The sequence below is a fragment of the Lactuca sativa genome, chromosome 8 (genome assembly GCF_002870075.4).
Source record: "Lactuca sativa cultivar Salinas chromosome 8, Lsat_Salinas_v11, whole genome shotgun sequence".
Lineage (NCBI taxonomy): Eukaryota > Viridiplantae > Streptophyta > Magnoliopsida > Asterales > Asteraceae > Lactuca > Lactuca sativa.
The window spans coordinates 7935409-7960067 of record NC_056630.2 but is presented as its reverse complement, the minus strand read 5'-3'; positions in this window follow the sequence as shown (position 1 = coordinate 7960067).

Below are 24659 nucleotides of genomic sequence, written 5' to 3'. Positions count from 1 at the left end.
GATTTTTGGCCTGCAATTCATAAAATCTTTGTAGCTACATGTTCTAGCGGTCCCTACATGGCCTTCATTTCTAACCCCATCTCTTGTGACATTAGATAGAGCCGCAACAATTCTTTGAGCTATGATTTCTTCAAGTTGTACTGTACTTATTCAGGGGTTTATTTCTGGTGGTGGTTGTGGTTGTTGTTGTTGTGGTGCTAACGGTCGGTTAGGGTTTAGCCGATTACTCCTTCTAGGCATTTTGTTTTAGTTCTTGTTGTAAATAATAAGAATTTTTATGAGTTTTGTTAATCATTTAATACACGAGTACTAAATACTCTAGTTATTATTCACAGCGTAAAACATAATAGACAACATAATGATTACTGTAACGTATGCTTCATATTATTACCAGTGGTTACATCAGTTTATTTAGGTTTATAAGAGAAAAGTTTCTGCAAACATTGCAAAATTTGCAAGGTTTTCTACATCCTTGCTATAAAATTTCCTCTTTTCGCCTTAACTAGTCTAATTTTCTCTATTTACATAACCACTAGTTGTAGCTTATCTACCAGAAACCTAAGTGATGACCCAACACGTCAGTGACATTAACCACTTGCTCTTCAAGTGCTTGAGTTCTCTGCTCAAGACTTCCCGTGCATTCTTCATTTCTTGAGGTTTGATTGTAGAGCTCTAACTCTGCAATCCTGGCATCGTGAGTAATCATGTCATTATAAGCAAAATTTATATGATGATGGACATCCAACATCGATTCCTGATCTCGTGTCCTTTGTCCTTCTAGCCTTCGCACTCTTCCAGAGAGATGAGTAGCCCTCCCTTCAACAATTTCCATCTTATCTTCAATTTTCACACTTTTCTCAAACAATTGAGATAAAGTGTTATCTTCAGAAGAATGTGGGAGATGTGGTCAAGATGACTGACCAGTCTCATACATCTTGGCAGCTTTTTCTTCCGCCACCCATCTATCAACTGTTTGTGCGATCCGTGCAGGTTCATCTTGAACTCTATGACTTCCTGAAGATGTTGCCTTCTGACTTTTCTTAAGCTTTTGCCATATCAGTATAGATTTACGTGCAGTGCATTTTGTTTTTACTCTTCCTGGAACTTTACGGTAAGGAGTGTTCAGTGGTGGTAGAGATGACGTCACCGACTCTGTCTCCTCCATGGATTCGCTTTCATCCATTGGTTCACTCTCTTCCCATTCGTTGGAGGGTAAAGGTGCTCCATCTTCAGAAGGTATTGGATTAAAGGTGGTTGGAGTTACAGGGTAGTAAGGATCGCCTACTATCATAGGGAATGAAACTTCCTCTTCTTCATCCGTATCCTCGATGATTATCCATTCTCGTGAATGTGCCATGTCGGATTCCTATACATTTTGGATCTCCAAGAGTTTAGTCTATCAAATGTTTCTCCCAAATTAAATAGTTCATATGATTTGATCATAATAAAATGTAGTTGCGCACCTACACCTAGTTGTGATAGGATCTACGCACATATAAACTTTAGTTGGAATATTTGATCTAAATCCTTGAGATCAAAAACATTCCAGGTATTAAGGTGTCACACCCCGAAAACCAAAGGCGGAAACGTTCCCGGGGTTAACTCCACGTTGAGTATCAAATCCAATGCACATAGTAAAGCAGTAATCACAAAACATTACATTACATAATATTGTTTACATCTTATTGAAAGTAAAGTTGTACATGTATTATACATATGTAATATAGATAAAAGTAAAGACGAGTCTTCGGGACGCTCTGTCTTCTCCAAAAGGTTGCGGTGTACCTGTCTAACATGGACCTGAGAATACAAGCAGTTTGAAAATCAGCATAAAGCTGGTGAGTTCATAAGCAGTTTAGTTTTGAAAAGACGAGTTCCTTAACGTTCGAGAAAAGATGTTGATGAAGAAAATCCCATATTTTCTTATTGAAAACAATTTAGTTATCCCTTGATACAATTTCGAAAACGGTTGGTTATGACATTCCAGGAAAATCCCATATTTTCCTTATAGTTATAGTTATTCGTTTGTTTCTTTATTCGATTATGTGCTGTTATGTTACCCCGGAAAATCCCATATTTTCCTATATGTCGAGTTGTCTATTTGTATCTAGGTTCGTTACTAACAGTTATATTATCCCAGGAAAATCCCATATTTTCCTATGTTTTGAGTTATCTGTTCGTTTCCATTTGATACTAGTTATTACCATGTGTATAATATTAGATAAGTATTCTAACCCTTAGTTATTCTACCTTTGGATGGCTACTATCTGCTAACTTAAATGTATTTTCGAAGTTCTGTGAAGTTCCAAAAGAGTACATTTCGTTGTGTATTCGAAGCTCTGTCGACATTCTGAGGAGGATATATTCGAAGCTCAGTAGAGGTCCAGAGGCGTATTTTCGTATTCGTTTTCGAAACTCTGGTGACACTCAGAGAGTACGGTATCCGTATATTCAAAGTCTAGTGTCAACCAAAGGCGTCACTTCGTATTCGTAGTCGGATTCGCATTCGCACTCGCATTCGTAATCCTAGTCGTATTCGTATTCGTAATCGTATTCGTATTCGTAGACATATTCGTATTTGTATTCGTATATTCGTATTCGTATTCGTATTCGTATTTGTATTCGTAGACATATTCGTATTCGTATTCGTATATTCGTATTCGTATTCGTAGACATATTCGTATTCGTATTCGTATATTCGTATTCGTATTCGTATTCGTAATCGTATTCGTATTCGTATTCGTAGACATATTCGTAATTGTATTCGTATATTTGTATTCGTATTCGTAGACATATTCGTATTCTTATTTTCTTATTAGTATGATTTCTTTATAAAAGCAATATAAATCAAAGTACTTTTCAACAGAAATCTGTGTTTAACCTGCAATTCGAAACATTAGTTGTCTAGATCTTTGGAAATTAAGACATTTAGAAACTGAAACCATTAAGAAAATCAATTTGAGTACAAGATACACTTGTACTTTTGCTTGTATTCCCCCCTGAAAACATGTTAAAAACAGTGAAAAAGGGTGGGGGTATGAACTCATCGGACGAGAAATGTGACGATTTCGGATGCTAAACGTTGGTCCGGGGCTTGTAAATGCGCGAGGTTCCTAAATATAGTTTAAAGATACACATTTGTATCTAATTAGGACTTAGATTAGCTATTTGTTAGGGACAATTGCTTCTAGTCGTGAAAACACTCCAATACAAGTGTTTGGAGGGACCCGGGTGGCGTTTAAGGATGTGAAATGACACTAGGGACTTGGGACTTGAGTTTACTCCCCATGAGTAAACTAAAATAAGAGTTTTGGTCTAAAACACCCATTCCCCATGAGTTTACGGCCGTAAACTCATGGTGGGTGTGGTTTATGGTGCTAAATGACTTCTAACACTTAAGGGATAATTTCTAGACTTGGTTTAGGGACTTGGATTAGTTTTAAAACATAAAATAGACCCTTATATGGGAGTTTACGGCCTAGCATGGCTTCCTGGCCTTAGACTCCTATTTTCCCACGAAAATGGTGTTAAATTTTGTTAAAACAAATCACATGTGATTAATAGAATTATTCCAAGACCTAACATGAGTTTTATGGGACATTTGAGGGGTGTTATGGAGTTTACGGCCTATGAGACCCCCCTCTTGGCCGTAAACTCTACTACATGGTGCTACAAGGTGTTTCAAGGTTTAAAACTTGCATAGAATGGCTTCTAAAATTCATCTAAAGGCTTTAGGGGTGTTTAGTTTGCATTCTAACACCAAAAATTTTGGAGTTTACGGCCCAAGAACAGGTCTTGGCCGTAAACTCTTAGAAATCCCATGAATGATGTGTTTAAGGCCCTTAAAGTATTTTTGGTTGGTCCCTTGATTTATTCCAAGGCTTTTGGTGGTGTTGGATGGCTTTCTAACACCTTAGAATTGGATTTATGTCAAGTTTTGGGGAGTTTACGGCCCAAGCACTATCCTTGGCCGTAAACTCATCTAAATCCCCCAAAAATCACGTTTCAAGTGTCCAAATGCTATTACCAAGGTCCTATAATTCATATCTAAGCCATAGAGGGTTTAAAGGCATGAAAAACCCCATTTACATGAGTTTACGGCCCAAGCTTATGCCTTGGCCGTAAACTCCTTCAAATGACTCAAAATCAATGTTTTAAATGTTCTAAGTCCATATCTTGATGTCCCTTAGCCATATCTAAAGTCCAAATGAGTTTAGGAAGGAGTTTAAGGGCTTAAAACTCTTCAAAATGGTGTTTACGGCCTAGGCAGCCTCCTGGGCCGTAAACTCACATATGATGGCCAATTTCATGATTAAATGTCAAACTTGGAAGCTAAACATGCTATAGATTAAGGCTAGGAAGGTACCTTAAGGATTTGAAGCCTTAAAATTGAGTTTTGAACACTTAATCTTTGGATTTAGGAGAGAGGTTAGAGAGAGAGTAGAGAGAGAAGGAAAATGCTTCAAATGAAAGGTTAGACACGTTTATATAGTTCCTAAAACTTGGACATGGTGGAATTCTACCCGATACCGGCCTTAAACGAAGCTTTAGGTCGCACCCGATTGAGTTTTCGTCACCCGGCGGGGACGTTTCTAAAATTTATGTAACAATGTTTTTGGGCTGATTTCTTGAGTTCCTAAATGATTTGGACCCTCATTGAATGAAAATAAATATATAATTTTTGTTAACTAAACCCAAAAACGATATCGGGACATTTCAATCTCCGTCGAGTTATACGGGTAGAATGGGTTTTCGGCGAGGAACAACTTCGGGTTGTTATATTATCCCCCCGTTAGAGGGAATTTCGTCCCGAAATTCAAAGAATAAGATACTGGTCATGGATTGGAATGAGATACGAATGGATTTGTTGCTTCGGATCTTCACTATCTCAAGCGGAATTTGATCTCTACTGGGCGTTCTAACGAATTCTCATTATCGGGACATGTCTTGGTTTTGTACTTTGAATCTCTCTCAATCTACGATATCAATCGGTTTTCTCATGGAGGTTTAAACCTTGAACGACTTCGGTTTCCTCAAAGGGATCACTAGGGTTTCGTTGGGCAGACGTTTCTAAGTATTCGAGACGTGATGGTCTAGATAGATGTTACCAAGTTCTAAGAGTATCCGAAATCTAAGGGTTATAGAATCGATTTCTACAAAGATCTCAGAGGGTCAGATGTGAGACTAAACTAGACATTTGAAAGAAACTCCCGGGAATCCTTCGGGATAGACATTGAGAGGGAAGAACTGTTACTTTCCGTTTCTCTATCTCATTGATTAGTTATCTTAACGGTGTATGTTTCGATTATTGACAAAGAATTTTAGTCTAGATAGATATTTGAATGAATGATTAGCAAATTTTCACCACATTAAAATTGAGAAGGATCACAGGCACAAGATTTATTAAAGAGAAGTATACCTGTAGCAACGGTGGGATCAACGACCGTCCTTTCTTGACTCATGGTTAGGACTCTCCCGGTGTTGCCAGATGTTACTGTCTTCGGACAGTTTCGCTTATAGTGTCCGACCTCTCCACAACTGTAGCAGGTTTGACCGATACCTGCTCCGGAAGCCTGACTAGTTGACGGGGTTGGGGTTTTGCAGGTTCGTGCGAGATGACCTTCCTGGCCACAGCTTCTACAAAACTTTGCACGACAAGGGCCAGGGATGCGATGGTGGTAACTACAATGGTTACACCATGGGAGGATACCGGCATATCCGGTGACAGGTGCTTGAGACGTGGAATTGACAACAGAAACAGCAGCAGGGATAGTGGCAGCTTAAACTGTCACTATTTGCTGTTTCTTTGAGAGTTCTGGGGAAGACTGTCTCTTCTTCTTCTTCCAAAATTTTCTTTTCTCGCAACTCTTTTCTGTGAGCTCGGGGGTGGTGTCTGCTTCTTCTTGCACATCACTGTGATCGATCAAAGTTTGAGCCAGACACTTTGCACTGTCGTAGGTATCTAGCTTTGCTGCTATAACGTTCCCCTTTGTTGGCTGGGTTAATCCCCAGATGAATCTTTCTATCTTTTTGCTTTCCGGGGTAACCATTCCCGGACAAAGGAGTGCCAGGTCATCAAACCTGGAAGTGTAAGAGGCGATATCGGAACCTTTCATCTTCAGGTTCCACAGCTCGTTTTCCAGCTTCTGGATTTCACCCCGAGGGCAATACTCCGCACGTAGGAGTTCTTTCATTACTTCCCATCCCATAGAATTAGCTACCGGTAAGGTCAGGGATTTGACTCGGCCGTTCCACCAAGTCAAATCTTTATCGAGGAGAGTGCAAGCAGCAAACTTGACTCTATCAGACTCTGAACAGCAACATATCTCAAAGATTGATTCGATTCTCTCGAACCATCGGGTTAAGGCAATGACACCTCCTGTGCCATCGAAGAATGTCGGTTTTGCGTTCATGAAGTCTTTATAGGAACCCCCTTTTTGGTGTCCCTGGCGATCATCTGGGTTTTACGTTTCACCTCCCGAACCTCTAGAGTTCAGTTGAGGTAAGAGAGCTGATATAGTAGCGGAAATGGTTGCCTGAAGTGTTTCCAAATCGATTTGAATAGGAGGTGGTGGCGGAGGAGGATTGTTGTTGTTCGTTGAGCTGGGTCTCTTTCTTGGAGGCATCTTGATCTAAAAAGATCAGGAAAGAGAGGATCATAAGTCCTCTGAATTGAATCAAGAGATATGGGACAGGAGATATCTCATCAGGGCAAATATAACATCATACAAAGCGATAAAGCATAAAGGAGTTATCAAGATAGAACATTTTATCGCTAGAGGAATAATCAAGAAATAACGCGTATACGAGGATTTCTGCAAAGGATCGGCTCGAGAAATACTCCCATAGTATTTCATGGTTCGCTGCAGCGACGATTCGTTGTTTGGGATATTGGGTAAGTTTTAGGTATGCCACATGCCACAGTCACTCCCAAGCACATGTTGGTCGTGTCTCGAATGAATATAGTTGGCCAGGCTATATTGACCCTAGACACGACTATATAACTGTCCAGGTTTAACCGCGGTGTACAACACCCATTTACTTATGTTTTGTTCTACTTATAGTTACGGATTTCGACGGCTCGACATACTTAAATACTTTTTGAAAATACTTCTATATTGTAGGATACTTTTAGTTCAGAGCACTTAGGCCCTATAATGTTTATAGTCTTATACCATGTAAGCTTTGGTATACCAGTTCACTATAAACAAGGGCTCTGATACCAATCTGTCACACCCCGAAAACCAAAGGCGGAAACGTTCCCGGGGTTGACTCCACGTTGAGTATCAAATCCAATGCACATAGTAAAGCAGTAATCACAAAACATTACATTACATAATAATGTTTACATCTGATTGAAAGTAAAGTTGTACATGTATTATACATATGTAATATAGATAAAAGTAAAGACGAGTCTTCGGGACGCTCCGTCTTCTCCAAAAGGTTGCGGTGTACCTGTCTAACGTGGACCTGAGAATACAAGCAGTTTGAAAATCAGCATAAAGCTGGTGAGTTCATAAGCAGTTTAGTTTTGAAAAGACGAGTTCCTTAACGTTCGAGAAAAGATGTTGATGAAGAAAATCCCATATTTTCTTATTGAAAACAATTTAGTTATCCCTTGATACAATTTCGAAAACGGTTGGTTATGACATTCCAGGAAAATCCCATATTTTCCTTATAGTTATAGTTATTCGTTTGTTTCTTTATTCGATTATGTGCTGTTATGTTACCCCGGAAAATCCCATATTTTCCTATATGTCGAGTTGTCTATTTGTATCTAGGTTCGTTACTAACTGTTATATTATCCCAGGAAAATCCCATATTTTCCTATGTTTTGAGTTATCTGTTCGTTTCCATTTGATACTAGTTATTACCATGTGTATAATATTAGATAAGTATTCTAACCCTTAGTTATTCTACCTTTGGATGGCTACTATCTGCTAACTTAAATGTATTTTCGAAGTTCTGTGAAGTTCCAAAAGAGTACATTTCGTTGTGTATTCGAAGCTCTGTCGACATTCTGAGGAGGATATATTTGAAGCTCAGTAGAGGTCCAGAGGCGTATTTTCGTATTCGTTTTCGAAACTCTGGTGACACTCAGAGAGTACGGTATTCGTATATTCGTAGTCTAGTGTCAACCAAAGGCGTCACTTCGTATTCGTAGTCGGATTCGCATTCGCACTCGCATTCGTAATCCTAGTCGTATTCGTATTCGTAATCGTATTCGTATTCGTATTCATAGACATATTCATATTTGTATTCGTATATTCGTATTCGTATTTGTAGACATATTCGTATTCGTATTCGTATATTCGTATTCGTATTCGTATTCGTAGACATATTCGTATTCGTATTCGTATATTCGTATTCGTATTCGTATTCGTAATCGTATTCGTATTCGTATTCGTAAACATATTCGTATTTGTATTCGTATATTCGTATTCGTATTCGTAGACATATTCGTATTCGTATTTTCTTATTAGTATGATTTCTTTATAAAAGCAATATAGATCAAAGTACTTTTCAATAGAAATCTGTGTTTAACCTGCAATTCGAAACATTAGTTGTCTAGATCTTTGGAAATTAAGACATTTAGAAACTGAAACCATTAAGAAAATCAATTTGAGTACAAGATACACTTGTACTTTTGCTTGTATTCCCCCCCTGAAAACATGTTAAAAAAACAGTGAAAAAGGGTGGGGGTATGAACTCACCGGACGAGAAATGTGACGATTTCGGATGATAAACGTTGGTCTGGGGCTTGTAAATGCGCGAGGTTCCTAAATATAGTTTAAAGATACACATTTGTATCTAATTAGGACTTAGATTAGCTATTTGTTAGGGACAATTGCTTCTAGTCGTGAAAACACTCCAATACAAGTGTTTGGAGGGACCCGGGTGGCGTTTAAGGATGTGAAATGACACTAGGGACTTGGGACTTGAGTTTACTCCCCATGAGTAAACTAAAATAAGAGTTTTGGTCTAAAACACCCATTCCCCATGAGTTTACGGCCGTAAACTCATGGTGGGTGTGGTTTATGGTGCTAAATGACTTCTAACACTTAAGGGATAATTTCTAGACTTGGTTTAGGGACTTGGATTAGTTTTAAAACATAAAATAGACCCTTATATGGGAGTTTACGGCCTAGCATGGCTTCCTGGCCTTAGACTCCTATTTTCCCACGAAAATGGTGTTAAATTTTGTTAAAACAAATCACATGTGATTAATAGAATTATTCCAAGACCTAACATGAGTTTTATGGGACATTTGAGGGGTGTTATGGAGTTTACGGCCTATGAGACCCCCCTCTTGGCCGTAAACTCTACTACATGGTGCTACAAGGTGTTTCAAGGTTTAAAACTTGCATAGAATGGCTTCTAAAATTCATCTAAAGGCTTTAGGGGTGTTTAGTTTGCATTCTAACACCAAAAATTTTGGAGTTTACGGCCCAAGAACAGGTCTTGGCCGTAAACTCTTAGAAATCCCATGAATGATGTGTTTAAGGCCCTTAAAGTATTTTTGGTTGGTCCCTTGATTTATTCCAAGGCTTTTGGTGGTGTTGGATGGCTTTCTAACACCTTAGAATTGGATTTATGTCAAGTTTTGGGGAGTTTACGGCCCAAGCACTATCCTTGGCCGTAAACTCATCTAAATCCCCCAAAAATCATGTTTCAAGTGTCCAAATGCTATTACCAATGTCCTATAATTCATATCTAAGCCATAGAGGTGATTTGGAAGGGTTTAAAGGCATGAAAAACCCCATTTACATGAGTTTACAGCCCAAGCTTATGCCTTGGCCGTAAACTCCTTCAAATGACTCAAAATCAATGTTTTAAATGTTCTAAGTCCATATATTGATGTCCCTTAGCCATATCTAAAGTCCAAATGAGTTTAGGAAGGATTTTAAGGGCTTAAAACTCTTCAAAATGGTGTTTACGGCCTAGGCAGCCTCCTGGGCCGTAAACTCACATATGATGGCCAATTTCATGATTAAATAAGGTGTATTCTCATCGCGAGTTTGAGTCTTTATATATGAATCTATATTCTTATTTATTGTATTCACACTTTTACTATTGTTTGTTACCTCAGGTCTATCTGATAAGGCTCCGGCCAGTCAGGACGGTCGAAAGGGTAGGATCATTTTAGCATATAGCCATTCTGAAATCCAGCAACCCAAATCGATATGTCTATCCTTGTCACCGCTCCCGTAAGTAGTCCTTCAGTAGAATAATCAATAATACTTTTTATTTATAGGCTAAGGGATATACCTAAACCTAATAGAGTAAGTCCTAATGCTATAGATGTGCTTTCCTAAGAAAGTACCAGTTCATTATAGTTAATAGCTCTAATACCAATTTGTCACACCCTGGCCGTCGGCAGAAACACCGGGTAGTGTAACATCGTTTTTCGTATCACAGTTATATAATATACATTGAACAATACTAAAGAAAATACATACCTTTATTGATGATTGAAAGTTACATTACTGTTTTCCTAGTATTTATTACATAATATCCGACTATGGCATACTTCTTAATAAACAGAAAGATAATAGTAAAACTTCTACTGTTCGAATACATATCAGCTTTACAAGTTCCTGAAAACACATGCATTTTAAAAATACGTCAACATAAAGTTGGTGAGTCCACAGGTTTTGACTCAATAAAATAATACATTTTCACACATTCAAAAGTATAGTTTTGAAAGTATCATTTTGACTCTCCAACACTTAGTATGTATATTAGTTATAATAGTATACTTATCAATTAAGTGTTATACCTAAACATTTCTTAATCCTAAGGTATAAGTAGGGGAAAACTTATACTTAACATTAATACTTGTATACGACAAGGTATAATGTTTCTAACAATTTGCTACCATGAGCCTATAACCGCTGCTATGACATAATACCTCTGATAGAACACACTCATGATTTACCATGAGAAACAAACACACTCATGATTTACCATGAGAAACAACACCATACGCTTCATCGACACCGGAACAATAATAAATAAAAGGATAGTTCATCACTTGCTTTTGGTTGACTGTAGCTAACAGTCACAAGTGGGGTGGTCAACCGGTATACTAATTATGCACAAATTCCTTGCTCACACGGGATTAACGGTTACAGTTCAGAGGATTTCCGCTAAGATCCCCAATCTTAGTTGATGAATACAATTACTCATGTAGATTTTGACGGCTTCCTATAGCTCTAACAACAAAAGCATCTTCATGTCTAAAACCCTAAGTTACTAGACTATGCTTTTAAACATTACTTCTAACTTCATAATATTTAAGCAGTATAACAACTATATCTTGAAGTAAAACCAGGTTTTATCTTGACCTAAAACCAATAATAATGACATATAACGTTTCTAGTTTTATCTTGACATAAAACTATCAATAACAATACCAAGTTTTATCTTAACATAAAACTAACAATAACAACATATAACATATCCAGTTTTATCTTGACATAAAACTAATAATAACAACATATAACATATCCAGTTTTATCTTGACATAAAACTATTAATAGTAACATACTTTATAACTTAAAATTTAGAACTTTCGAATATAACTTCGGTATTATATCGCACACAACATATATATAGAATCCTAAGTATAACTCAGGATCTACATTAGTAAATTAACATACTGATAAGTTGATAATAGTTGTATGTATTCAAAATGTTATATTTAGAACAATCATATCCCGGTTATCATAACTATATACTATCATATAGACATAATAATAACATATATATAATATCTAGCATGCATTTTCCCCCGAAATATTAGAAAGTGGGGCCGTGAAACTCACCCTAGTAGCATGATTTTATGTTATCTAAGCAAAACAGTCAGCATGCGAGATCGTCGGGGCTCGGGATGCAAAATGGCCTCAGCAAAGGAGAGAAAGGGATGACGTTTAGGTGTAAGAATGGCTGAAGTCGGACCTGCTATTTATAGCAAGGGTTTTAGAAACTCACGTTGTGAGTTTCATAAGGCTCACGTCGTGAGTCTTTCATGATCATCCCGTACTCTTGCCATTTGTGTCCCTAGCTTCGGAAGGTGGCCATGTGACTCCTCACGTCGTGAATCAATCCTTGTTCACGTCGTGAATCTTTGGTTTAACACTCCATAGACTTGACATGCGCCTACTAGCTCCGAAATCTGGCCTTATGACTCTTCACCTCGTGAACATTTATGTTCACCTCGTGAGTTCAGTCAGACTAGGCTTTCTGACAGCTGAATCTTCGAAAGGTCGTAACTTTCACATACGAACTCCGTTTTTGACGTTCTTTATATGCACGCGTAGGTATTTACGAGTACTACAAATCTCGTTTAGACTTAAATAGCTAATTATAAGTCTATTTTAAATTCCTCTTATTATAGAGATTTATAGTGTTCGGTTTATCATAACTTCTTCATGCGAAGCCAGATTCAGACGTTCTCTATATTTTTGGAATCGTATGGACTTATACTTTGAGTTGTATCATAAAGAAAGCTCATATTTGTATTATAATTTATCATGAAATACATAGTACATTTATCACATTACATGATTAGCATAATCACATGTGATTGTTATTGACCTATTTTGGCTAGTGTTACAATTATGAAGTCTGGACGCATCACTTTGAAGACTATGTTCTTGGCTTAGAGGAAAATGGGTATCTAATATGGGAGGCTATTACCTTCGGTCCGTTTGTTCATTCTGGAACAAATAAAACCATCAAGACGCAAAAGGAATATAATCAGCTTATGATCGACGTGGAGAAAGTTCCTCAAGACGAGAAGGACAAACTGATGAGTAACATTAAAGCCATGAGGATGATCAAATTTGCCTTAGAATATGATACTTTTTGGCTGGTTAATTCATGCATAACAACAAAACAAATATGGGATAGGCTTAAGGAGTTGTATTATATAGATGAGGATCTAGAGCATTCAATCTAAACTCTTCTACTTTCGGAGTTTGGTGGTTTCAAGCAAACGCCAGAAGAAAAACTCATTCAGGCGTTCGATCGTTTCAATCATCTTCTCAGAAAGATGATCAAGCATGGAATTGGAAGAGAAGTGATCGAAAAGAAGGTCGCTTTAATGAATGGCCTAAGACCCAAATGGATGGCCGTGGTTTCAACTGTGAAAGCTCATGAACAATTGAAAACCTATTCATTGGTGAAGCTTGTTGGAATAATCAAGTCACATGAAAATGTAGTGACTAAGGAAACGAAGGTGGTTTCTAGTATGGGATCTTTGGCTCTTCTCTCAAAGGGCTGGAACGTGGTTGAATAAGAAGAATAGTTGGATCTCTCGGAATGTGATGTAACAAATGAAGAATATGCATTAATGGTCTCTAATCCCAAGAAGTTTGCTCGCAAAAAGTTCCCTACCTCCAAGAACAAAAACTGGCAAGGGAGCTACAGTTCAGAAAAAGCGAAAGAGGAGGTAAAAAACGCTCCTCGGCAAGAAGAAGTGAAGAGGGAGAGCAAGCTTTTAGGTGACTCCGGATATGACTGCAATTTCTGCCACGGCAAAAATCATTTTGCTAAAGATTGCATGTTGAGGAAGCCGTCTAAGAAGAAGGATGGAGAAGATGATGAAGCGTACCATTTGCGCAAGCTGGAGGAAATAAAGAAGAAGAAAACCTCTAAGAATTCAATGAATGCTTTAATTGTGCAGGAGAATATAGTTGATGATGATTTTGGAGGAGTAGAGATTTGGTCTACCACCTCCGTGGATGAAGAAGTTCGCAAGCCCACGCATGGCAGGGTTTTTGTGGTGAAGGAGGACGGTACTAATTTTGTTGGAAAGTGTCTGATGGTGGCTGCTGGACTGTCACAAATGAGAGGCTACAATACAGATGGCGGGGATGATGAAGCGAAAGAGAGGGAGGATAGATGCTTCATAGCGAAACTGGTTGGAGAACAGATCAACGAATGTGATCAGTTGATCAAGAAGGTAAATTCTATCCTTAAAACACTCAAAATACCCGTTTCTGACTATGAAAAGGAATTAAAAGATTTACAATCTAAATTTTCTAGTCCAAGTGGTAGTCTAATACAAACTCGCCTCATAAATGCTAACCTAAATGATCAAATTAGCAAGGTGTCTTCCAAGAGTGAGGAGCGAAGGATATGGATAGAGCAGAAGGAGTTAGAGTTGGTTAGGTCAAGAGACGGATTAATATATTTGCAACGTGACAATTTGAAAATTTTAAAACAAAGGAATATTTTATGTTTGATTGCTAAGCGTCTTTATACAAATATTACTCAGTTGCATCTAGGTTGCAATATTGGCAAAAAGATTCACAAAATGATTTTGCCCTTCCTTGAACTGAAGGAAGACAAAATAAATGTTGATTGTTATAAATGTGAATCAATTGTATCATCAAAAGAAACTACTGATGCCTATAGGATTGGCCTGGACAAAATTGAGCCATGTATTAAGTCAAAAGACCACAAGGACATGCTTAAAAACTTATTGGACGGAAATGATAAGTTGAAAATTAAGACCAAAACCATAGAAAATTTTGATTCCTTGAGTACCAAATTAAGTTTAGAACACATGATTGATATTCACAACACTTCTGAATTTGACGAGGACAATGATATGAGTGAAATTTCTGTAGAGGACGTAGTTGACTGTTCTGAATTTGTTAAAACCAAACCTGAACCAACAAAAGTCTTTATATCTGAAAACTCAGTTGAGTTCGCTCGATCATCTAAAGACCAAAAAAAAGTCCTGAAAGAAAAGGATGTAGTATACCGAAAGATACAAATTGTACCAAATCAAGTGTACGCCACCACTAGGGTTACCAAGAAGCAAACTGTTGAGCTAACTTCCTTGGTAGATGAAGATAATTCTGATGGTTGTGATGAGTATTTTTGGTCTTCCCCGATTGATAGTGCAGATGAAACGAAAGGATTATCGGAACAAACCTCCTGGAGGGTAAAAGGTAAATATGTGGCTGAACCAATCAATAATCCATCTAACTTCGCTAAAGCAAGTACAAGTGGTACTAAAGAAATTCAAAGCGAACCTGCGAAGGCGGTCAACGAATCCTCCTCATTAAAGAGCGAAACTCATGGAGAAAGACCAAAGCCGAAAGTAAACATTCATAAGTCTCAAAAGCAACTGTCAGAGCAAAAACACCAACGAAACATGAGATATCAAAAGAATCTAACTGAGAGGAAGCAGTTTTGGCAATCCCAAAACTCCAACTATGTTCCCAAGGAAACTCTGATCAAAGCTCTCACTGTTAATCCTGTAGTAAGAAGAACCGAAAGAGTAGTTTCGGTGCTAAATTCAATTCTCCTCTTTGTTCTCAAACTAAGCAAAATCCTATCAAGGATTTCAAAGGAAAGGGAAGCTCGTCTCAGATTCAGAAGAACAAACAAAGAAGACGACTACTAACCCTAGAAAGGATACTAAATGAGTTGTTAAGAATCGAAATAAAGAAAAACCAACTGATTCAAACAAAGCAAATAACAAAATCAAAATTTTCACCATTAAAAGAAAAGACGAAACCACTTTAATAAAATGAATGTATATGGTTGAGATTTCTATTGCTTTCCCTATTCTGTAAAAGGCTCACCAAGACCCAAACAACTTTGGGTTCCTAAATATGCTTAACTTTGCAGATTATACGTGACGAGCAGTTTGACGATGAATTATATATTGATAGTGGCTACTGACGTCACATGAAAAGAAGGAAGGAGGAGCTGAGGGAATTTCATGCTCTCAAAGATGGGGGATCTGTCAAGTATGGAAACAACTCATATGGCACAATAAAAAGGCTATGGAATGATAACGAACGGAGATTTTTCAATTCGAAAGGTAGCCTATGTGGAAGGATTGCAACACAATCTCATAAGTGTTTCGCAATTGGCTGTGGGGACTGGCCTGAAGGTCTCTTTTGATGATGAGGGATCCGAAATCGTAGAAAAGAAAACTAAGACAGTTCTGTTGAAGTCCCAACACAAAGGTGAAATGTATCCATTAAATCTAAACCCGATACGAGGGAATCCTATTGTATGCCTTCTAACGAAAGTTCATTCTGATGAAAGTTGGCTATGGCACTGAAGACTCTCGCACCTTAACTTCAAAGATATCAACAAGCTAGTTTTTGGTGATCATGTGCAAGGACTTCCACTTATCAAGTTTGACAAGGAGCATCTGTGTGCTGCATGTGAAATGGGAAAGCAAAGCCGGAAAACTCACTCCACACGGGTTAACATAAAGATCATCGAACCCCTTGAGCTTCTACATATCGATTTGTGTTGTCCCTCCGCCATAGAAAGTATCAGTGGTAATAACTACATTCTTGTAATTATCGATGACTTTTCGCGCTTCACCTGGGTTTTCTTTCTTAAACAGAAATTATAGGCAACTCCAAAGCTCAAAACCTTTATAAAATAAGTGAAAGTAAAGCTGACGAAGGTAGTAAGAAATGTCAGAAGTGAAAATGGATTAGAATTCAAGAACAACGAGTTTGAAGATTTTCTGGCCGAAAAGGGAAGTAACTCATAACTTCTCCTCTCCCTATACTCCACAACAAAACGGCGTTGTTGAAAGACGAAACCGTTCCTTGTGTGAAGCCGCCCGAACCATGCTTAGCTTTGTTTCTCTCCCACTGTATTTCTAGGCTGATGCGATTTTTGCTACTTGCTATACTCATAATCGAACTTTCCTCAATAAACGATTTCCCTTATGAAATTCTAAATAATCGCAAGCCTAACGTCAAGTTTTTCCATGTTTTCGGTTCCAGGTGCTTCATCTTTAACTCTAAAGAGAACCGAAACAAGTTTGATGTAAAAGTTGGCGAAGGGATTTTCCATGGCTACTCTCTCACCTCCAAGGCATATAGGGTTCTAAATAAATGTTCAAAGAAAATCGAGGAAACCTATTATGTCACATTTGATGATAATTACATGAAGAAACTTCTATCCAGCGAAGGATCAATGGAGGAAATCTTTCCAAAAACTGGTCAAGTCTCGGTTCCAATATCCAATCTTTTGAAGAGTACATGTTGCTCTTTGATGAATCGGAGAACGCCTTTCTCTCTCAAGCAAAAGCAGCTGATAATAAGGCTGACAACTTGAAGAAGATAATCAACGAAGATGTAAAAGACATGGAAAGCAAACCTCAAGGTCCAAGCGAACCTCAAGGTCCAAATGACCCTCAAGGTCCAAGCAAACCTACACATGAACGCTCCACATTCCAGGGGGAGGGTTTTTCTACACCAAAGAGACCTAGTTTGGTTTTCCAGGGGTAGAACCTATCACCAACTATGAATCATGGAAGTCCAATCGAGGGGGGGGGGGGAACACTAAACCTGAAATTGTTTCGTCATTCGAGGGGGAGAATCATAATACAAATGACGAAGATATTCAATCAGAATATGAAGAAGGAATAAATGATGAATTGGATCTTGCTTATGATCCAAACTACCCTCGTCTCACAAAATGGACAAGACATCATCCGAAAACTCAAGTTATTGGTGAATCATCTGAGAGAGTTCTTACACGCTTGCAACCGAAAGCAAAGAAAACTGCTTTATTCTCTCAAGTGGAATTATACATGTTTAATTCGTTTTATCTCCAAGATTGAACCAAAAATAGTTAACACTACTATTGATCACTCTGATTGGGTACAGACTATGCAACACGAACTCAATGAGTTTGAGCGAAACCGAGTGTGCAGACTAATTCCTACACCAAAGGATGCATATGTGGTTGGCTTAAAATGGGTATTTCAGAGCAAGATGGATAAATAAGGGAATGTGATACGCAACAAGGCAACGCTTGTGGTGAAAGGATATTGTCAGAAAGAAGGAATAAATTATGAAGAAACCTTCGCTCCAGTAGCAAGGTTAGAACCAGTACGGATCTTTCTGGCATACGTTGCTCACAAAAATTTTGAAGTTTTTCAAATGGACATCAAGTGTGCGTTCTTAAATGGGGGAACTAGAAGAGACCGTGTACATTGAGCAACCACTGGGATTTGTGAATGGTAAGTATCCTGATTATTGCTACATCCTGGACAGAGCAGTTTATGATCTGAAGCAACCCCCTAGAGCCTGGTATGAAACATTAACTCGCTTTCTTAAAATGTCAAAATTTAAACATGGTTCGGTTGACCCAACCTTCTTTTTCAAGAAAGAGGGTGACCATTTAATGATCGTCCAAATCTATGTTGATGACATCATCTTCGGTTCTACGAATCCTAGCCTAACGGCTGAATTCCAGAAGTTGATGGAGACTAAGTTTGAGATGAGCTCAATGTGTCTGATTAACTTTTTCCTTGGATTAAACATTAGATAGGGACTAGAAGGCATATTTATTAATCAAGAGGCTTACATAAAGACCTTACTGGTGCAGTTTGGTATGATGGGAAATTCTAGAACCTTGGTATAGTCGAGAATCACCATGACCTTGGACATGGATGTTATTCACGTTTACCAATAGCCACCATGCTAGGGTGGCCATGGGTGGTAGGGTTTCTAGATGGAGAAGCTAGAGTTTGTTGAGAAACAAAACCTTAACTTGATAACGTTACCAAAAGAGGCATTGTACTTTCGTTCCTCATTAAAGTTTATATGCCTTGAGTCATAATTGAAGTTGGGATGATTACATGGACTCAATGATTTTTCACTCCTATTAAGGACTCATTTTCCTGGTTATAATTGATTTTTGTTGAGGCTTAATGGGTTAAGAAGCTAATTAACCCAAAAATAGACAAAGCTGGAAATGTTGGAAATACCCTAATCTATCCAGATCTTTGAAAGATCATATATCGGTCATCGAAAATCCTTTTTGGTCGAAATAAGTGCACAAAGTTTCATATTTGAGTCCTCCACATTTCATTAGTTTTGATCGGAATCCATAAATTCCTCTAAGTAGGATAAAAACAACCATTTAGAATGAACTGCTATGCAAGGAAGTTTTGTAAAATTTGCCATAAATAGTAGAAAAGTCATATGGAGGTGTGCAAATTGATGTGTGTGAACTCACTTAGTTTTAAACCTACTTATTAATTATAAAATGAATACACAAAGGCGGTGGACCTATCAATTGTGGTATAGCTAGATATGTAGGGTATCGAACACAGGGAACGGTAAATTAAAACTGAAAACTATTTTTATCTTAGTTAATTAATAATTAGGGGTTTTCTCTAGTTTTACAAGACTAGAAACTTACTAACTATCACTTAAAAACTAGAAAAGCAAAGATTTAACTAGATTCAATAATGGGAAGGACTTCTGTTTAGTTCAACTCAATTGATCCTATGGTTGATATTATGGTAATTGTGCAATGGATTAATTCTTCTATTGGTTACCGATTCAAGTGATTAGATTCATGTTCGCTGCACTAATCCTTAGAGAACAAATTAACTCAAACAGTGATCAGTTGTCTAATTTAATTTAATTCACTAGATTATTTATTCTGGTTAATTTAGACTTGTAATAGCTAACTAATTTGGTCCTTTAGTTAACTTCTTGTTGATGGTCATCACACAAGCTCATACATGAATTTACCTATTTTTCTTATTAATTCTAGTTTCATGTTCATTAATTCTAGTCATATGATGAAGTGGTCACATAAGCATATGAGGTTGGCAATTAAAATATGTTCATACTAATTAATTATCTTCCTATTAACAAAAAAATAGTTATCATTTACACACAAGGTTCTTTAACAAGCTAAAATCAACAAAATCACCAACATCGAATTAATCCTACAATAAATCAAAGCATAATATCAATATTGTATCCCCAAACAGAAGTTTAAGAGTTTTAGCTCATGATTGAGGTAATTAATAGCAATAAAACGAATTCTAATTGTCTAGCCATAATGGAAAACAAAAGATTAAGTAGAATGATGAGAATTTTGCCTCAAATCTCCTTCGGAATTGAATTCAAGGTTGCATCTTCGTTCTCTAGCGTTCTTCTGAGTCTTCAATCGCAGCTATTGTCTCCAAAAAGGTTTCAGAATATCGAATCTCGATCTGAGAAGTTATCTTTATAGATGCGAAACGACTCGTCGATTCCATTGCCGACTCGCCGAGTCCATCCCTTGATTCCCGTACATGATAAGTCACAGAGTCTTTATCTTCTCGATTCTTCGATCGGACTCGCCGAGTAGTCGACCCTACTCGCCGAGAAGGTGTTGTTTTTGGTGGTTTTCTTGTTTGTTCAATTCTCGAGCTCCCAACCGCTTCTCATGCTTCCTTTTGCTTCCGAGCTTCACTTTTGGACTGAAAACACAATTCAAGCATTATTAAGTACCTTTTGTCCATGATATGTGATAAATTAGCTAATAAATGATAAAAATCTATACTTATTATGAGGCGAAATATGCAAATATCACAAATACTACTTTTAATTCTAATAACTCAAGCTATCTTCATCCGATACAGTTTTAAAAAATATTGAGCTTAAGGTGGTTAAATCAAGTCCTAAACAGACCCTAATTTTTATTTAATTACATAATTTAGACAATTTAATAACTAAATTCAACTCAATTTATTATTACTAGGAAGCATGAATGGCAAGTAGGTGTGAGTGAGTTTTGGGTTACTTTAAAGGTTCCATTTTTTTGGAGGTGTGTTCGTCACTACACCGTTTTATGTTATATCTTCTTTACATTAGTTCGTGTGTGGTATATATGTATTTTTTATGTGGGTAGTACTAGGATGGGTAGTGTCTAGTGGTTTGCCTAACATATTGAGGATAATGTATGATAGGACTCGACGCATCCGAGTGGGGGATCGGGCGTAGCAGATTTGTCCCAAAGGCTCGACGAACTGATCAAGGGGGATCGGGCATGGCCAATGTGTCCCAATGGGTTTGGGTAAGGGGGATCGGGCTTAGTTAATGTGACCCAAGGGCTCGATGTACTAAGAAAGAGGGATCGGTTCGATTCAATGTGTTCCTGCAGGAGTATTTCTATTAACGATTTGTTCTTTGATATGGATGCATGTTTATGTGTTTGATACCATTTGTATCTATGTATAGGGGTAAGGATTATATGATGTGATATTGTATATCTGTGGAATTCACTAAGCTTTTTGCTTACCCCTTTTCCCTTAAAAATACTAGTTCAGGTACATGGGATGGCTAGGCGTGTTTGTATACACTGGCTCAAGGCGGATTTTTTGAATTGGTATTGAATTGGTTATGTTTTCATAAATGTTAAAATTCTAACTAATATTGTTTGGAAACTAAACTGATCTTGGGGTTTAGTATTTAACTTGTTTTAAATAATATACATTAAATAGATGATTTATGTTATTTTTAAAAGTTCAAAGTTTTTGGAAATTTTTGGATGTTACAATGATACTTGAATGGAAGACCACAGGGGTAGCCCATGACAATTGTATGAAAGACCATGGGGTAGCCCATGAAACTTGTATGTAAGAACATGGGGTTAGCCTATGGCAGTGCAAGGAAAGACCATAAGGGTAGCACATGACACTTGTATGTAAGACCATAGGGATAGCTCATGGAAGTGCAAAGAAAAACCATTGGGGCAACTCATGGCATTTGTATACAAGATGATGGGGGTAGCCCATGACATTGTATGTGTGATGTATGATATTTTGGGGAGCTCATTAAGCTTTGTGCTTATGGTTTGTGGTTTAAATATTTTCAGGTTTTCTTATATTAAAGGAGGGGTGCGGCTCGATTGCATCGCATCCATTGAAGATTTCCATACATATTAACTTTTGCGATACTATGATAAATGTTTTGAATCAAATGGTTTTATCGAGATCTTTGAAGTTGTAATTTGAATAAATACTTTTATTTTTAGATGAAAAAAATTGGTTTTAAATTTGGGACGTTATATTGACAATTTCTATAAAAAAAGAGGAACCATTTTACACTTTTGTCTTCTTTTAACCATTAAAATGTTAAATTAACTATTCGGTACTGCAGGATTCAATTTCACAATAATGCTAACTAGTAAAGACATGCGTTGCATCGGTCAGATTTTTTGCATTTCTTTACCCATACTTACATTTCTATACACATAATTACAACATCCTTACAGTATTTTCTGATAATAGCAATGTACTTATAGAATACTAATAAGAGTAAATTATCTAACTAATTATGTAAATATACCTCAAAAAATTTACTTCCATCAGAAGTAGCCCATTCTGTAACTGCAAACATGGTTATCTGCAATAGTAATATCATATGTAAAAAGTCAAATGAATACAACCAAATTTTATATAAATGTTTATTACATGATGGAAATGATTTATCTAAGCGTATTAAAGATTATAGTGAAAGAAATTTTTTAAAAATAAAATTATGAGTCCCCCAAAAGTAGAAAATACCAATTTGTGAGACATTATTTTTAATGCCTAGGGTGTGCATTGCTTTGTGCTTAATTGAATGAGTAATTACATCCTATGAGAAAAAATATATATGGATTTTTGTTTGCTGATGTGGCATGACCTTGTGACCCTTCTAACCTCTAAAAATCTCCCCTTGTAACCAAAGAGCTTTCCACAAGATACCTTTTTTATAAATAAAAAAAATAAAAATAAAAATAAATTTAGGCAGAGAGTGATGTGCCCAACCCCAGAACCTCCAAGAACCATTTTCCCAAACAAATTTACAAGATTGCATGCTGAAAGAATATCAACTGCATAAAGGTTATCCTATAAAAACATAAATCAATAGTTCAAAAGATTATCCATTAAAAACAAAAATGATTGGAAAAGTGTTAGTTACATGTCTATCGGTCTTCAAAGATTTAGGTTCTTCATTAGAAGGGCAAATTGGTCTTTTCTCAATTTGCTCATAAGTTCAATCCTTGAATGAAGTATCTAATATAAAAACAACCTATTAATTGATGGAAAAATTGATCTCATTGAATTAAACAAAGCCTATCCTTGCTATTTTGCTTTTAAACTTTATTATACTCTATTGAAGTAGAATAAGTTACCTCACCATCTTTGATAGAAGCCATTAAAGCTCTTTCATCAAGAGATTTAAACTTATGCATATCATTTCTACTTTATAATAAAAACAAATATGAAAAACGCATTGGATTATAAATATAGAAACAATTATGTTGAAAAGAAAGTGATATGCGGGTCCACCCATTCTCTTTTGACAAAATTCAGCCCACAAAATCATTTAATGTAGTGAACATGATAACTGAAAATATTATCTTAATCTAAATCAAATAACATAAACATGTTGTTTGTTAGAGCCCAAAATTTAGATCATCCAAACTTGTTTCAACTTTCACTTTCACGTTATGAATAACAAATCATAGTTTTAATGATACATGTAGTGGATCTGTGTAGTGCTATTAACTTAAACATTAGTCATTCGATTTGACTCGGATACAGGGCAATATCAAAAGTGATAATATTATTATGTTGGTGTCATAAGGAAAACTCATAATTTATGGTTTTAGAGAGTACAAAATATAAACTTTGGTTCAGTGAGAAAAATAGTGCATGGACTAACCTATAGATTTGGAAGTGGTGGAATCGAAATTACTTTTTTAGATGGAATCGTTGATTCCAAAGTTTCTTTCATTGCTACTGGTGGAGTTGGGTCGGGAACTTTTTCATTTTCTTCGGTTTTTGGCTTTGATAACCAAACTTTCTCCAGTAATAAAATATTAATAACCAACAAAAATGATAATGAAATAACCAAAAGAATATGTAAATTGTATTTAGGATTTGGGAATAGATTTATATTCTGCATCGGTCTCTGCAACTTCTGCTTCCCTTTTTTCCTTTCCAACTTTCTAAAAAGAAGCTTCTACAACTGCCTTCACATCAACATCAACAACCTGCTGAGGTGTCATCATTTTCATCATCTCTATTTTTAATTAGCTTAGCTGTTCGGGACCAAATAACACGGGGAACTAACTCGATCATTAGCAATTGAATATTCATTTTTACATAGATCATCTTTAATTTTCATACGGTTAATAGAAACCAAACTATGTTTCAGTTTCTTGATTTCATAAAAGAGTTTAAAAAGTTAACATTAAACACCTAGTCGGCAAAAAATTAAGATTACTCTGAATAATGGATTAGAATGAAAATTCAAAACCTGGTTCAAGCATTTTATCAAGCAGTTGTTGTGCATTATGAAATTTACTTTCAAATCTCATAAGCAAAAGGGTAGGTATAATTGAACTGTATTCTTGGGGTACGCTGGAGGCGAATTAGGTAGCCAGAACAAACGTCCCATATTCCCTGCGCAATAGTAATTGAGTCTTTAGTTTAGTACCAATTTATACATATCAAAATAAGAATTGGTACCAAGGAAGTAATCGATGATAGAATAAAAGAACATTAGTCAATTTCATACTTCATACATTGTTAACATCTTGTCTAAAGTAAATGGAAGGCAATCAATTTTAAGCAAAGGGAAGATAGAAGCAGATGGTAAGGCAAGTAGGATACTTGATTTTCTTTCTTCTTCTCCTAATAAGATGATAATTTAAAAAGAAAACACAATGAAATGGTAAGAAAACCTCAAATAAGAGTAAAAAATGTGAACTAATTTCCTTAGGAACGATACGAATAAAAAAGAAAATTGAATGTAATTAAACTGCATCCTGTTTTCCAAAGAAGATGGGTCATGACTTAAGGAATCAAATAATGATTT